Consider the following 16,286-nt stretch of genomic DNA (forward strand, 5'->3'; position numbering starts at 1 on the left):
ACACCATTGTCCCCTGTTCCCCCCTGACTGTCCCTTGTCAGAGCGCGCACACGAAACTGGGTCTGCCAGCTCGGGGGTCCCACTCCCACATGTCACCCCCACCCCACCCCCCACGTGCAGAGCGACCCGCATAGAGGCCAGGGCTCCCGAGCACGTGCCAAGCCCCTCCCACCAGCTGCGCGCCATCCAGCCCGGAGAGGCGCGAGGGGTCTCCGCAGCGGCGTGCCCGGGTCCTTCCAGCTGCGCCGCGCGGAGGGGGGCCCCTTCTTGGGTCCGCGCGCGCAGGTTCCAGATGTGCAGGCGAGCAGGCAGCGGCGCGCGGCGCGGCCACGAGCCCGACGCTGGTTGCACAGGCTGGGCCAGGAGGGAGAGGAGCCCGCCAAGCTAAAGGAGGAGGACGAAGAGGCGAGGCGGCCGGGAGGTGGATGGCGAGCAGGGGTCTCCGGGCGGCCCCACGGAGATGCCGCAGCCGGGCTTGCGCGTCCTTGGCCGCTGCTGAGACGCCAGCCGTCGGCCCCAGGTGAGTGCTTCCCCGGGCGCCCCCCGCTCCCGGCTTTAGGGACAGGCGCTGGCAGCAGATGCCAGGCCAGGGCTGCGACGGTGACGGCATCCCGGGGGCTCTGCGCGGGACAGCCAGGACGGACCCAGCCTCTGCCCCCCGATGGGAGAGGTGGGTGGAGGCTTCAGACGCAGGGCCAGTGCGCAAGCGGAGGGGACTTTGTGGGGTCGGAGTCCAGTGGCACCTTGAAGACCAGCGTCATTTATTCCCGGGCATAAACAGTCTTCAGGTCTTTCTGGGGCTCCTCGGAGCCAGGGCTCCAGCTCACTTGCAAGACTTGCCCCCCTTCTTGGGGGGGGGGAGTGAGGCGGTCTTCACATGCCCCGGAGCGCTGCCGCCTTGGTCTGAACTGCGACTGGACGCCGGGGCTCAACTTCGCCCTCGTCCTTCCTCCGCCCAGGGATCTGGCCCCCCTCCCGCTTCTGCGCCTCTGGCTGGACTCCAAGCTCCCAGCCCCCTTCGCTTGAGCCCGGCCTGCTCCGGAGGGTGGAGGGGCCCGCCGAGCGAGAGGGCCAGAGGGAGTCGCCGGCGGCGTTCCGGGGCAGGGAAGCAGCCCGGGCTGACCTTGGGAAGCGACCTGCGGCGGCGCAGGCTGAGGGAGAGCGGCTGGGCAGGTGGGAAGCAGGCGGGACTGGGGAGATACTTGGCAGAGGAGGGGGTCTCTGGACTGCGGGGTAGTTTGGCTGGGGGGGAGGGGAGAAGGGAGGGGGTTTAAAGTTTGGACCAGGCTGCTTGGAGGTGGGTGGCATTTGGCGGAGTTGGACGCCTGGGTCCGTTGTAAGAGGGACCAGGTAAGTGTCAGATCTTCTGCAAACCCTGCGTGGATAGCCAGTCAGGATTGCTCGTGTTTTTTGTTTTTATATAGAAGGGGGTGAGTTACAAAGAGTCCTTCCTTCAGAGTCCTTCCATTTATTTGACAGGGAGAAATAGGGAAAAAAGAGTAATTTCTCTAACAGGCTTGGATTAAGACCCTGGAGATCTTGGGTCATTTGAGAAAGGCAGACCCCAGCCAATCTGGGAGAACCCAGCATAATCGGCTGGGAAAACCCCAGCAAAATCTGCCTTCCCCTTCTCCCCCCCCCCCCCCCTCCTGGCACCCTAACTATGTCCCTCCTAGGAGGTGCAAAAACTCTTACGCTGTGTCTGGGGGCAAGTTCAAAGACTGCCTGAGAAAAGAAGGAAACCTAAGATAGAAATGAGGCACGCACTTTTTCTTCTGCTGCAACTTGGGGCCTTTGCTAGTTAACTGCCTGGCCGCAGGCGCGGATCAAAATACCCACACTGAATGGGAACATCCACAGGCAAGGGCGGGGACTCTATACAGGAGAAGATGGCTTTATAAACTGCTAATAAGGGGAAAAGCTCCCTCCATCCTGATGAGGACGGAAAATGCTTCCAGTACGGCTGGAGTGTTGAGAACAGCTAAGCATCAGTTCAAGGGATGGGATGGTGAGTTAGACAGGTGAGATTCCCTGAGTGTTTAAAGAACCCTGGAATGGAAGACCTGGGTGTGGGTAAGATGAGATTTCCAAATTGTCCCTTCTGCTGTAGCTGGTAGGCGCCACATCCCAGCAAATTTTCCAACAGCAAAGTCGTGGTCCCCGTGTGACTAATGGAAGCAGAAGAACAGGGTCAGGCATGAGAAAGATAAAATCTGTTGCATACCAGCTGGAACTTCCAGGTGTGCAGAAAAATGCGATTTTTCCCAATATACTCCCCCAGAGGAGATGGAAAATCCCTCCCACAAACTAGCAGATTAACTGCTGTGCCTATGCAGTCTTGGTTGTGCCCATTGATGGGTTGAATGCTGCTTCCATTCAGCCTAAAATACAAGGGAATAAACTTTTCCGGGGGGGAGGGGAGTTGCAGAGGAGGAAATACACTGTCTCCACTGTCCCCTCCCAGCAACAGCACAGGGGCAGGGAGTTACTGGCCCATGGGCATGCGGAGGGCTAGTTTGTATCTCAGAAGACTTTAGAAGCAGATGTCCATATAAGTTTGTGAAAAGCTACTGCTTTTTAAAGTCTCAAACCTCAGCCTAGCTCTTTTCAAAGGATATTTTCCCCATAAGGTTTCTATTGTAGGGTGGAGATAGCGGAAAGCAAGCTTTATATTGATTTGTTCTATCTGGAACACTTTGTATTGACATAAATTTTGATGATGAGGATGAAAAGCAGACCAGCAGTCAAATAGCAAAACGTCCCTTTAAGACTTCTAAAATAAGGCTAGAGAGTTGGAAAGTCATCTGGTCTCTGCCCTGATGGCATTAGGTCTGCCACTGGGCGGTGAGTGTGGCTGAGTAATAAGGTGTTCTCATCCCCCACCCCCGCATCCCTATGGGTAACTAATCCTTCACATTTTCCAAGCTACGTCTCAGAGGCTTTACGTTTTCTAAGGCTCATTCCGCACATGCAGAATAATGCGCTTTCAAACTGTTTTCAGTGCCCTTTGAAGCTGTGCGGAATGGCAAAATCTACTTGCAGACAGTTCTGAAAGTGGTTTGAAAACACATTATTTTGCGTGTGCGGAAGGGGCCTAAGACGAGGATCAGTGAGGCTTCTGTCTGCACCTGTTCTAAACTCCAGTTTGGCAGTTGTCAGAGGACTCCCTCCCCTCCATGGGATTGTTGGGAATGGGCAGTTTGGGGGTTTTGAGGAGTTTCTTAGCTTTTTCTTTCAGGGGGAATTTGTTTTTAAATCTCAATTTAGATCATGATTTAAATCGCTAATCAGTAAGACTGGTTTTAAATTACAGTTTTCTACACGAAGACGTATTCTTGGTGGCATAATCTTAATGTTTACAACCAGATCAGGGTTTCATTTTTAGAAAAATAACGTTTCAGATTAGTTTTACAGTTATAACAAAAACTACTGATTTAGTTATACTAATAGAAATATATAAATAATTACGAAATTATTGCAATGTGAACTGTCTCAAATTTCATTCAGACCATCAGACCTTGCATTTCTTTGTTGCAACGTTTGCATTTTGCATGCTTGCCTGCGTTGCCCATAGATAGAGGAACTTCAGTAAAATATTGGCAGACGGTGTCTCTTTTACGACCTGTAGCCATTAGAGAGTTTCTCCTCCAGGGAGAAAATTATATGATAAACCTCACTCTATGCACACAAAGATCCCAAAGCTTGTGGAGTATTCTGCTCAAAAGGTTTCACTTTAATTTTTACTCCTTGCCCCTCTCTCCTCATACTTAGCTCCTTCTGCAGGTGTGGTTCACTCCAAACAATCTTCTATCTATTCATTGAACTTCTTGAATCTTAGCACTGAGAGATATGGGGTTGATTTTGTGTATATAGATTTGCAAAGAAACAATGATTAAGGTATTTTTATCAGCTCTGTATGTTTATTTTATAACATTTTTTGCTGTAAAGAAGTATGTTATCTCTGCACTAATGCAGTTTTGAGAACTGCAAAACCAAACATCTGTGATAATATCTTCTAGACTGAAAAATTGCCCCAAATAATCTTACAGAAACCTCTGGAAGAGTACGACATTGTGAGTGGATTAATAGAATTCATTTATCAAAAATTTTAAACATTGCATTAATATATAGCCTCATGATACGTGATTAAAAACTAATCCTTATTTCATGACGAATAACCTTCAGACTATAATGTATCTTAAACAGAAAACTCTTTAGATAAGAATTCACCTCTTAAAAACATTTTATTTTTAAAAATCCAATTTAAATAAAAAATCTGATTTGAATCAGAAAAATCTGATTTTAAAATATTTTTAAAATATTGATTTTTATTCCCCCTGCTTCCTTTTCTCTTCAGTTAGTGGACACATGGGGAAAGTCTCTTTAAAAGTAGTGTATTAGGGTTTCCAAAGCAGCTGCCATCTTGAACCCTAATCCTCAGTGTAGCAATGTTGGGGATGTTTTCCATCATAGGCATAGATGTTGAAAAAATCACAGGGTCCCAAAAAAGATGCTCTCTGGCCTCTTTCTGTATTACATTTTCCTCTTTTTTATGGAGTCTTAATGTGCAAAAAGAAGAAGAGTTTGGATTTATGTAAACTCCTTTCCCTTCCTTTCCCTACAGTAGACACCTAGTGAGGTAGGTGGGGCTGAAAGAGCTCAGAGAACTGTGACTAACCCAAGGTCACCCAGCAGGAATGTAGGAGTGGGGAAACTAATCTGGTTCATCATAGAAAACTTATCTGCTCATGTGGAGGAATGGGAAATCAAACCCGGTTCTCCATCAGCTCTTAACCACTACACCCCGCCTGTCTTGGAACTGGACAACAGAAACCTTTCCTACCATTGAGGTAAATATCTTCTTGCGATTTTTTCCTCAATTTTTGCCTTCAAGTCATAGCTGACTTACAGCAACTCCTCAAGGGGTTTTCAAGGCAAGAGACATTCACTTGCCATTTCTTGACTGTGTGGTGATCCTGCTATTCTTTAGTAGTCACCCTTCCAATCTAGGTAAGGGGTTTTTTTCCTCGGGTCCAACCCCCTCCATTACATGTCCAAAGCTCTGCCCCCCCGTTTGTGGTTTTTTTGTATTTTTAAAATGTTTTTTTCCCGGTTTTTGGCCTGCAGGCGGCACAGTTTTTAGGCTAGCAGCACCAAAATTTCAGGGATTTGTTGGGAGACTCTCCTGATGATACCACCCAGGTTTGATGAGGTTTGGTTCAGGGGGTCCCATTGTTTCCAATGGGAGCTAATAGAAGATGGGGGCTACACCTTTGAGGGTTCATAACTTTGGACCCCCTGAACCAAACTTCACCAAACCTGTGTGGTATCATCAGGAGAGTCTCCTAAAGATGCCCTGAAATTTTGGTGCTGCTAGCTTAACAATTGCACCCCTGACAGCAGGCACCCCCCAAATTTCCCCAGATTCTCCTTTTAAATCCACCCCCTTCGGCATGGATTTAAAGGGAGAATGAGGTCCCCAGTTTAAACATTGAAAGTGATGCTGTTTCAGGGTGGGGGATAATCCACCCCAAAACATCATCACTTTCAATGTTGTTTTAACTGGGGACCCCAGATTCTCCCTTTAAGGTGGATTTAAAAGGAGAATCTGGGCTCCCTAGTTTAAATACCATTGAAAATGATGCTGTTTGGAGGTGTATTGCAGCATCACAGCAGCCTCACATGGGGGGAGGGGCGCAAAACTCAGATTTTAACTGGGCTCTATTTTCCCCAGCTACGCCTCTGCCCGGAGGGGAGGGCAGAAGGGACTGCTGGCTGGGAGCCCAGCTGGGGGGGGCAGGGGAGTCTGCCGTTCCTGGCCTCGGAGAGCTGCTTTTAGAAGCTCTGGGGGTGGGGCTTGGAGAGGTGTGGTCACACCCCTGCCCCCCCCCCAGCTGGGCATGCCCCCACCCATAAATATACCTATGTCACTGCTTTCAATACTAACTAGGGCTGGAACTGTTTAACTTCTGAGATCTGATGAGAATGGGATAGCCTTGTCTGTCCAGGTCAGACCACTTGGTGAATAGCATCACATAAAGCCCGAAGCTGGGTGATAAATCTGACCAGATGCTCTTCAGCCCAAATGAATCAATTTGATTTTCTCAGAGGCAACCCATATGTACCTACTGCTGTTGGAACCTTTAATACTAAAAAAATTACCACAAATTCTATATGGCATTCCCATATGGATTGAGGCATTTAATAATATAATATATTTAATAATATCACAGAGGGGATTCAAGTATTCTGCGCCTCTTATTTTTCTGAATGTGCTGAATTGGGACAACACCTATTGGAGACCAAAGCCTGGATTATAAATTCAAGTACCGTACTAGCTTAAAATTCATTTTAGAGCTGAGCCAGGAAGTCTAATATCCCATTTAAAAAGTGACTCTTATAATGCAATGTGGTCCTCTGTAATCATGATAAAACTTAACCAAATTGGGTTAGAATCAGATTCTTTCCTTTATTCTAATGAATCATATAACTTTCGTGTCACTAAACAGAGATTGGTCTATAAGTGGCATAAACTTTTCCCCTCTCAACCATATATTTGCTCTGCTTCCAATGTAGTTTGGGGTGATGGCTCATTATTTTTATAATCTTCATTCCTGCACCTAATGTAGGTACTTTATATTGGCTGGGATGAGCACATTCCCCTCAAGTGTGTTAGGGAGAATCATACCATTGTGTCCCTTTTCAGGAGAGGCACTTCCCGTGTGGAGCAAACACACCTGATTCAGTGTATTGTTGAAGGCTTTCACGGCCGGATTCAACTGGTTGTGGTGGGTTTTCCGGGCTGTGTGGCCATGGTCTGGTGGATCTTGTTCCTAACGTTTCGCCTGCATCTGTGGCTGGCATCTTCAGAGGTGTATCACAGGGGGAAGTGTGTAACAGACTTCCTTCTGTGATACACCTCTGAAGATGTCAGTCACAGATGCAAGTAAAACGTTAGGAACAAGATCCACCAGACCACGGCCACACAGCCCGGAAAACCCACCACAGCACCTGATTCAGTCCAGCATATAGTTTTAGACTGCCATTTTCAGGAGGGACATTGTACAGAACTTGTGTTATCTTTGTACCTGTCTAAAGGATTTGTTAATAGGGACCTTGCAATTTATTATTTATTGAACTGTCATGTCCCTGAAATGGTGGTTGCAAAATTTTTAGCAAAATTTTTTAAAGTTGAAATGAAGTTTTCTTAATATGGAGAAAAAGAAGAGTTAACCCCCCCCCCCTTTCTCTCCTGTAAGGAGACTTACAGGGGCTTACAAATTCCTTTCCCAATAGGAGACACTTTGTGAGGTAGGTGGGGCTGAGAGAGTTCAGAGTGAACTGTGACTAGCCGAAGGTCACCCAGCAGGAATGTAGGAATGGGGAAACAAATCTGGTTCACTAGATAAGACTCCGCTGCTCATGTGGAGGAGTGGAGAATCAAACCTGGTTCTCCAGATTAGCGTTCACCTGATCTTAATCACTACACAATGCTGGCTCTCCAAAAATATATAATAATATATCATTATTTTCTACTTTCTCCATCAGTACTGTTTCCCATTTAACTTCTGTCCCAGGTGACACTTTGTGGAGTTTGTAGTACATATTTTTCTTCATTTTGATGGTATGCCAATAAAGGAAGTTTTTTTGTGTGTAGCCACATTTCTCCAGGCTTGTTGGCAACCCTGTCTCTCAGCACTACCTTGCTCTACTTCTAGGACAAACTGAACTTTTAAAAAATAATATTTTTATTTCCTTACATTTATTTCCTGTCCTTTACCAGAGCCCCTTGGTGGGGAACAACAATAAAAACACCGTACAAAAGTATAATTTTATAAAACCACCCTAAAAACTCAACTGATGTGCTGTCTAAAAATACATACCCACACACCAACCCCAACAAATTCCAGGGTTTGTGGCAGCTTTGAGGCTGGGGCTAAAACCTGGAGAGAGCTGATACAACCCGCCCCCCCCCAACCCAAAAAGAGAGTATGTGGGGGGAGTGCAGGCAACACCCAGCAGGGGTCAGCCATATGCCTGAGTTCAGAGGGTGGTCTTAGTGAGACTCCTGAACTTCTGCAGAGTTGGTACCTGGCAGACCTCTGGCGGAGGGGTAGAGTGTTTCAGTGCCACTGCAGAAAAGGCCTTCCGGGTGTGCCCCCCCGCCCAGCTGACCTCAGTGCCCAGGCAGATCTGTATGGGAGGAGGCTTTTCCTCAGATATGTAGGGAGTCCACTGTTTACCCACTGTTGGTGTTTCTGCTTCTCAAGCTGTTATTGCCACAGGGGTAGGTGAAGAGCAAGCTTTTTACCTTCCCTTCCACCCCAAGCGGCATCCTTGTGTGGAAATGTCTCTCTGTGAAAATTCTCCCTAAAAGGAGAACTTGGTTTTGAGAAGGTAGCTTTTGTCAGAGTGTTCTGCAGGCTTCACTCCATTGAACTGTTTCATGCATGCATCTTAGAATGTAAAACATGAATGGGACAAATGATTGCTTGCAAACTGCCTACCATGAAGGAACCAGTGTCGTATGGTACTTAAGAGTGTGGCACCTGAATCTAGGTGATCTGGGTTCAAATCCCCACTCTGCGGTGGAAGCTTGTTGGGTGACCTTGGGCTAGTCACGCTCTCTCTCAGACCAGCCTCACAGGTTAATTATTGTGGGATAAAAAGGGGGATGTAAGACTGTTTTAGTAGGCTGCTGTGAATCCCTATTGATGACCAAAAAAGTAAAGTTTCCCCTTCAGTAGTGTCCGACCCTGGGGTACCACTGCAAGCAGTGATTTCATAGGCAAGCCGTTTTTGTGGGGTAGTTTGCCATTGCTTTCCCTGGCTATTCTTTACCCCTAGCTATGTGCTAGGTGCTCATTTACCGACCAAGGAATGAATGGATGGCTGAGTTGACCATGAGCCAGCTGCCAGGATATCTGACCCACAGAGGGCTCAAACTCCTGACCGTGTGAGTGGCAGTGCAAGCACCTAACCACGACGCCACGCGGCTCCTATTGAAGACAAAAGCATGGTATAAATATCTAAATAAACAAAGACATGATTTGCTGCAGCTTTCTATTGAGAGTGTGCTTTATGGGAAAGCAAGATTTTCCCTCTGAGTTATACGCATGGTTTTGCTGGTGTTTAACTTCAAGATCCACAAGAATGCAAAATGCACGTACCTAGAATCTCCAGCTGTGAAACAGTCTACCTGCCGATTTCAGCTTTTTTTGCCTGCATGCAAAAGCTTTCTGTGTGAATTAGATCTTTGGTTCGATACAGTGAAGTTGGTCTTATTGTAAGTGAGTACACTGGGCATCTGCAGTCTCCTGAAAGTGAGGTTTATTGCAGCACAGGGAACGGAAACCAGGTTATTTACTTCCATTTGCACCTCTCAAAACAACTAGATTTTCATGGGCAAGGGATGAGGGAATGAATATCACCGTCTTGCTTGAATGCAGTGTGTTGCACAGTTTTTGGTGAGTGTGTGTGTGTGTGTGTGGGGGGGGCTGGTAGAATGTAATGGAGGGGTATCTGGAGCCTGGCTTTTGTCTTCTGAGGATGGTGAGTGTAGTCTGTTGAGATAATGTATGTTTGCCTGGGAGCAGGATGCCTTTGATTTATTATTGCTTGTAACTCCAAAGCAGACTCATTTTCTGGCTGTGGCCAAGTCAATCTCTCTCTCTCTCTCTCTCTCTCTCTGCCTCACTTATAAAATGAAGGTAATGATGTTCCTTTGCCAAGCTGCAGGGGTTGGAAGGACAGTGATTGGTTGTGAGGTGCCCAGATGCTAGTTTAGCATCGATGTTGAGGACTCGGGGCTATGAGACTCCTAAGATATATTGTTGGCTAGGTTGTTCCTGTTCTTTGCAGCCTGCTGTAGTTTGAATCTGCATATTCGTGGGGGAAGTGGGTATGGGGAAGGGTCCGTCTTGGTTGATTCTTTGCTAATGATTATAAGGTGGCACAGTTCAAAATAAACAACGAGTTTAGTGGAACCTTAAAGACTGACAACTTTTTACTCCAGCTTTAACCTTCAAGGGTTGCTGTGAAACTGGAGTTCTGTTTATTTTTGCTGCAATGGGCTCCCCACCCACCTTCTGGAAGAATAGTCACTACTGTGGATATTTAGTGATCTTTACGTACTTCAAGGTAATAGATGAATGACATATTCCCCACTCTCTTCAGTCAAAAACAAGGGATCACATTGGTGATGGGGGTTGGGGCGTGTTGAAAGGTCCAGAATGATGTGGAATGCAGGGATGTGATTTTGCTTTACTTATTTTATTTTTAATTTTATTGAATTTATATCCTGCCCTATCCCCTCAGATTCATAGTCTGTGTGAGATTGCAAGGATGCTATTTAATTGTACAGCCCCGTCATTTTGGCTCAAAAAGCCCCCTGTTTTAATGTTGTTTCTCCTTTGTGCAAATCAGCCTATTTTTTTCATCAGTCGCATATACATGGAACAATAACGATGTCCAATAAGGAAACAGAGAAAAATGGGGATTGCTAGGAGGAGGGAAAGAATAGTGTGGGGACAGGGATATAGGGGAAACGGTGGGCTGTCCACCATGCAGCTGGGTTCAGTAGCTGGCACTGCACAACTGGACCATAGTTTTCCCAAGAAGTGGCAGCTGGGGGATGGAATGAGGGATAGCTGAAGATGGGGGGATGAACAGATAAATGTAGGTTTGGCTGGTGGTCAGGAAGGAGAGAAGGAAGCAGAAAAGGGAGAGATGAAGGAGTTTCAGGAAAGAGAAAGAAAAAAATTAAGGGGGGGGGATGAAATGTCCCCTGCAAATCCTTGCTGATCTCCTGCATGTACAAATATAATAGATACCGTGTTTCCCCGAAAATAAGACAGTGTATTATATTAATTTTTGCTCCCAAAGATGCGCTATGTCCTATTTTCAGGGGATGTCTTATTTTTCCGCTCCACAGCTACATGCTCTGGTATTCTGTTTGACAGGCATGCTTCCAAACAAAAACTTTGCTACGTCTTACTTTTGGGGGATGCTTTATATTTAGCACTTCAGCAAAACCTCTACTACGTCTTATTATCAGGGGATGTCTTATTTTCGGGGAAACAGGGGATGTGGGTAGGGAAATTGGAAATTCCAGAATTCCTGTCAAAATCTCTCCTTTCCAGATTCTCTAGTCTCTTGGGGTATTAACTGTCTGATTTTGCCTCCTTTCTTCTCGACCAAAATTTACCTGCTCTCCATTCTGATACATTTTTAATCCTCAGATTTTTGGGGACTTTTTATTTTTTAAGTTCATTTACAAAGTCATTTTTTCCCCACATCTGGGGAATTGGTTACCTCGTTTATGGCTAGTGTGGTATAGTTGCTGCATTATCCAGAGAGGACTGAGATGCAATAAATCACACAAGCAACAATCTAACTTTTCCTCATGCCAGCCCTGTGAGGTAGGCTAGGCCAGGGGTAGGGAACCTTTAGCACTCAAAGAGCCATTTGGACCCGTTTTCCACGGCAAAAGAAAACACTTGGAGCCGCAAATAATTTTTGATATTTAAAATAAAGATAACACTATATATTATGGGGTTTTTTTACCTTTTACTCCGCTCATTCTGAGAAGTGCATGGATGCACCCGCCCTGCTACCTGCAGGGCGGGCAAGGATGAAGCCAGCGGCTCGGCCTTGCCGGCCGCTGGGAAAGCGCCTGCTCCAACGGGGTGGGCGAGAGGGGAAGCCTGCAGCGTGGCCCAGCCGACCGCAGGCAGTTGGTGCGCCCGCCCTGCTGCCTGCAGGGCGGGCAAGGATGGGGCCAGCAGCTCAGCTCGTGGAGCCACAGTGCAAGGCCAGAAGAGCCGCATGCGGCTCTCGAGCCGCAGGTTCCCTACCCCTGGGCTAGTCTAAGAAAGTGGTTGTCAACCTTTCCAACCCCAGCCCCACCTTTAACCCCCATGCAGTAGCAAAAACCCACTGAAATGTAAGGATGTGACATCAGAGTCATAGGAAGAAGAGCTACAGAACCTGCTTGTGCTAAAAAGGAGTCCTCTCTAGCACCGAGTGCGTCCTCATATCCTGCCGGATCCTCTCTACGTGTGCGCAGAGAAAGGCGGGAGATGCTCTGTGTAGAAGGGAACCGTTTAAGAAATGGGGCCGGTGTTGTTCTAACAGGACAGTTTCCATCATTTGGTTCCTCTGCAGTGGATCATCTTGTGTTGTGGTTTAGTTTATGATCCTCTGCTGACAGTGTGAAGGTTAATGAGGCATTCAGAGCTGTGCTTGGCATCCTTTTTTCCTCTCAAATCTTTGCCTATGCCCAGGGGTCATTCAGCACATTATCTGAGAGCCCATAAAAGCAAGCTTTTTTCATGAAACAGCTTTCTCAAGCCTCCTACTGTTCCATTTTTATGGGATTCCCTGTAGCTGAGAGATTTTCTGATGGCTTTACAACATCTCTCCTCAGTGGAGATAGGCTGGGGGGTCAAGGGCAGGTTCTAATGGGCTGGTATCTGTGTGGGATCTGCAGGAAGACCACAGAAGTACAACAGGGAATACCCGAATAAAAGCCTAGGCAGATAAAAATCTGTGAAAGAGATTTTGCAGTCTGATGCATGATGTATTTGCAAGGGGAATGCTTTACTTAAGGGGGGTCATCACCCACACACAGCACTGGAGGATTTGTGAAACATGTTTCTGTTGTTAAAACCCAGTGCTGTGCAACTCAGTGGGCATGGTGTGTTACCTAGACCAGACCCAATAAGTTAAGAAGGCTAGAATCGTTGCAAATCTGTACCTGTAATTCTTGGTCACTTGGAAACTGGTCGTGCCCTATAGTCAGGCACTGAATGATGATTTTGTCTCTTCCAGGTAGAAAGGTGAGGAGCTCCCCCCCCCCCCTTCCCGGTTTCTCCAAACGCAACTTGATGTGAAATATTAAAAAAGTAATAACTGATGAAATCTCTGCCCATGTAATTATTGTGGTTGAATTAAAATAGCCCTTTTTATTGCATTGGAAAGTTCCTGTCATCCTTTGTTGTGCAGTATGAAAGGCAGAGAACGACAGATGTCCAGGAAGTTGGAAAAGCAAAGCATTCAAATGCAGCAATTAGTATTAACTTGAATGTGCTTTTCACCAAGAGAGCAGCGAGTGCCATCTGTGGTAGCAGAGCCTGCACTGCTCACAAGGAAACCACTTACCTGCCTGTTGCTAAATTGCAAATGTCACCTTGATTCCAGACTATATAATTCTGCAGGGAACTGAACTCAAGACAACTCAGTCCAAGTCTGACTCTGACTGTATTCAGATGCCCCCTTTAACTACAGTTAAATGAAATATGCCCAAAGCAAGCTTGTGCCAGTATCACAGCATGCCTGACTCTTCCCTTCCTTTACAGAGTACGATGAAGGAATGAAAATCGAGGACTGTTTCCACTTATCCACAGTGGGCACTTTCGCACATGCAGAATAATGCACTTTCAATCCACTTTCAATGCACTTTGCAGCTGGATTTTACTGTGCAAAATAACAAAATCCACTTGCAAACTATTGTGAAAATGGATTGAAAGTGCATTGTTCTGCATGTGCAAAAGTGCCCAGTGGATATGTGCAGATGTGCACTTTAACTGGAGTTAGTCTTCCTTGTTAGTTTTCTTTCTCCAGACTGGACATCAGTTAAGCTACTTGGCTGCATTTCCCTGTTAGAAAAGTAACTGGAGTTAGGTTGAAATCACAGTTCATTTATGGTGCTTCATACAAGAAGGAAAGGGAGAAGGCTGAGGAGCCAGATGAAGACGTCAGTCTGCTATAGACTGAGTTTGTCATGCACATTATTCAGTAGAGGTCAGATGGGATGTCCAAATATAATCATTCTGCCCACTGTTATAGAGCAGTGGTGGCGAACCTTTGGCAATCCAGATGTTATGGACTGCAATTCCCATCAGCTCCTGCCAGCATGGCCAATTGATGGGAATTGTAGTCCATAACATCTGATGGGAATTGTAGTCCATAACATCTGGAGTGCCAAAGGTTCGCCACCACGGTTATAGAGGATAACGTGTTTAGCGTAAGAGACTTGAATTCAGCTCTTCCTTCAAGCCAAGATAGACAGCCGAAGTGCCTGTAACTAATGAGATTATAGTTATAGTTGATATATTACAAACCTGACTCAGCAGAGATGATCCCCAACCCGGAAGCCATGAGCACCCTGGTGCTTGTCAGTGTGTTTGTTGGTCCCTTCTTGCTTCGTTCCCAAAAACTTTTCTTTCTCAACCCAGAGAGTCAACCCAGACTTCCTCATTGAAGCTTGAGGTGCTTCAGAAGGGTACAGGAGACACGGCCTTAGGGTCTGCACTGAGTGCCTACTTAAAAATAGCTTACTCCATCATAGGAGAATGCTTGGCTTGGAACATAATCATTTTCTAAATGCTACTCCCGTAGCAATCAATTTGAGATGGTCCTTTTCTCAGAAACCCAAAAATGTCCACTGGATGAACAGTATTGGGGGGCCCTGCTTTACAGAAAGGCAGGGAATGCCATGTATCAGTTGGTGTTGCTTTGCATAAAACCTAATAAACTAGAAATCTTAACAGGAATAAAGTATTTCTCTCCACAGAATTGTTGAGGGTAAAAATATCAATTCTGGGGTGGAAGGCGTGGGGACAGTTGAAATTAATGAAGGTGATTTTAAGGCAGGAAAAGAACAGGATGGCAGCCTAAGAAGAGACTTTTGTTGTTCTCAAATTACATGACTTAGGTTGATCTCTAATTGACAGTAAGTATCTGCAGCAGACAAAATATCTAGAAGTGGTAAATTATTTCATTGTGGAGCTGTCAGTAATACAGTGGAACCTCGGTTTTCTTTGCCTTCGGTTTTCATCAGTTTCGGTTTTCAACGATTTTTTCAGTGAAAAATTTGTCTCGGTTTTCATTGATTTGCCTCAGTTTTCATCGATTTGCAGTAAAATGCAGGGGTTTGTGGAGATAAATCACCCAGACAAAGCTGTTGCGGGCCGTGTCTGCAACTTGTTTAATGACAATGTCTTGCCCCATTTCAGACAAATCTTAAAGAGGTGTCAGAAACAGACCTCTTTGGACAGCTTTCTGGTGCGACATTGGTACACTGGCTCCAAAGCTGGTCCTAGTGTTATTGTTTGTTACAGTTTTCAGCATTAATCACTATGTTCACTAAAAATGTGTTTTTGGTATGTTTTTTTGGAGTGCCTAGAACGGATTAATTGGATTTACATTGATTCCTATGGAAAAGTTTGCCTCGGTTTTCATTGGTTTCGGTTTTCATCGATTCTTTTCGGATGGATTACCAATGAAAACCGAGATTCCATTGTAGAACCAACCAGGGTTAGGAGGGTCAAGAGCAGGTATCCCCAATCTTTTTGAGCCTGCAGGCACCTTTGAAATTCAGATACAGCACTGAGGGCACAGCAACAAAATGGCTGCCAAAAGAGGTGGAGCCAGCTGTTGTGCTGTTGTGGCAGCTGCTGCCAAAGCAATATTTGTAAGAATCTGCACAGCCAGTCAGAAGCATTGCTGGGCAAAAGCCCTCCCTGCACCCACCCATTTAATAAAAACATGTAGTGGGCTCCAGAAAAGGTGTCAGCAGGTGGCCACGGGTACCATTTTTGGACCTCTAGTCAAGATAGTCAAAGGCTGATTATGCGCAAGATATCTGGCGTGCGATGTTGGGTAAATGTCTGCCGTGGTAAGATTTCTTGTATGGATGTATTTCCTTGAGCCCTGCTTTCATTTTCCATTCTTTCGTGGCAAGCAACACCACTTCTAGTGCAACTTTTAGTTTGCTTCACTGCCAGAGTGGGAAGATTTGCCAGCGAGCACAGCTTTGTCCCAGGCATGTTCCCTCCACCTACGGCCTACCTAGTTCCACACTTCCCATTCCCTCTCACTGCAGTCCCCACCGTCCCCCTTCCATGTTGCTGTCTCCTTCCTGCTTCTCTAAATGCTCATATTGAGATATCAGTATTTCAATATATAATAATATATTATTATATGTGAGGTCCAGGGAATTACTTTGCCTCTTTCATGGGGCCGGGGCGGGGGTATTTTTGGAGAGGGCTACAATATCAATATAACAGCATTAATTAAAGCAGCAGTGGCGTAGGAGGTTAAGAGCTCGTGTATCTAATCTGGAGGAACCGGGTTTGATTCCCCGCTCTGCCGCCTGAGCTGTGGAGGCTTATCTGGGAAATTCAGATTAGCCTGTACACTCCCACACACGCCAGCTGGGTGACCTTGGGCTAGTCACAGCTTCTCGGAGCTCTCTCAGCCCCACCCACCTCACAGGGTGTTTG

General features: G+C 46.3%; 1 protein-coding gene across 1 annotated transcript in view; it reads left to right on the plus strand.

Annotated features, from left to right (window-relative positions):
- Positions 1–1,037: 1,037 nt before the first annotated feature.
- Positions 1,038–16,286, plus strand: part of LOC125429908 (G-protein coupled receptor 22-like) — a 73,820-nt gene continuing 58,571 nt past the window's right edge. The window contains 1 exon segment of the mRNA XM_048491493.1: positions 1,038–1,173. The gene's annotated coding sequence lies outside the window, so the exon portion shown is untranslated.

This window comes from Sphaerodactylus townsendi, linkage group LG03, assembly GCF_021028975.2.
Source record: "Sphaerodactylus townsendi isolate TG3544 linkage group LG03, MPM_Stown_v2.3, whole genome shotgun sequence".
NCBI classification, from domain to species: domain Eukaryota; kingdom Metazoa; phylum Chordata; class Lepidosauria; order Squamata; family Sphaerodactylidae; genus Sphaerodactylus; species Sphaerodactylus townsendi.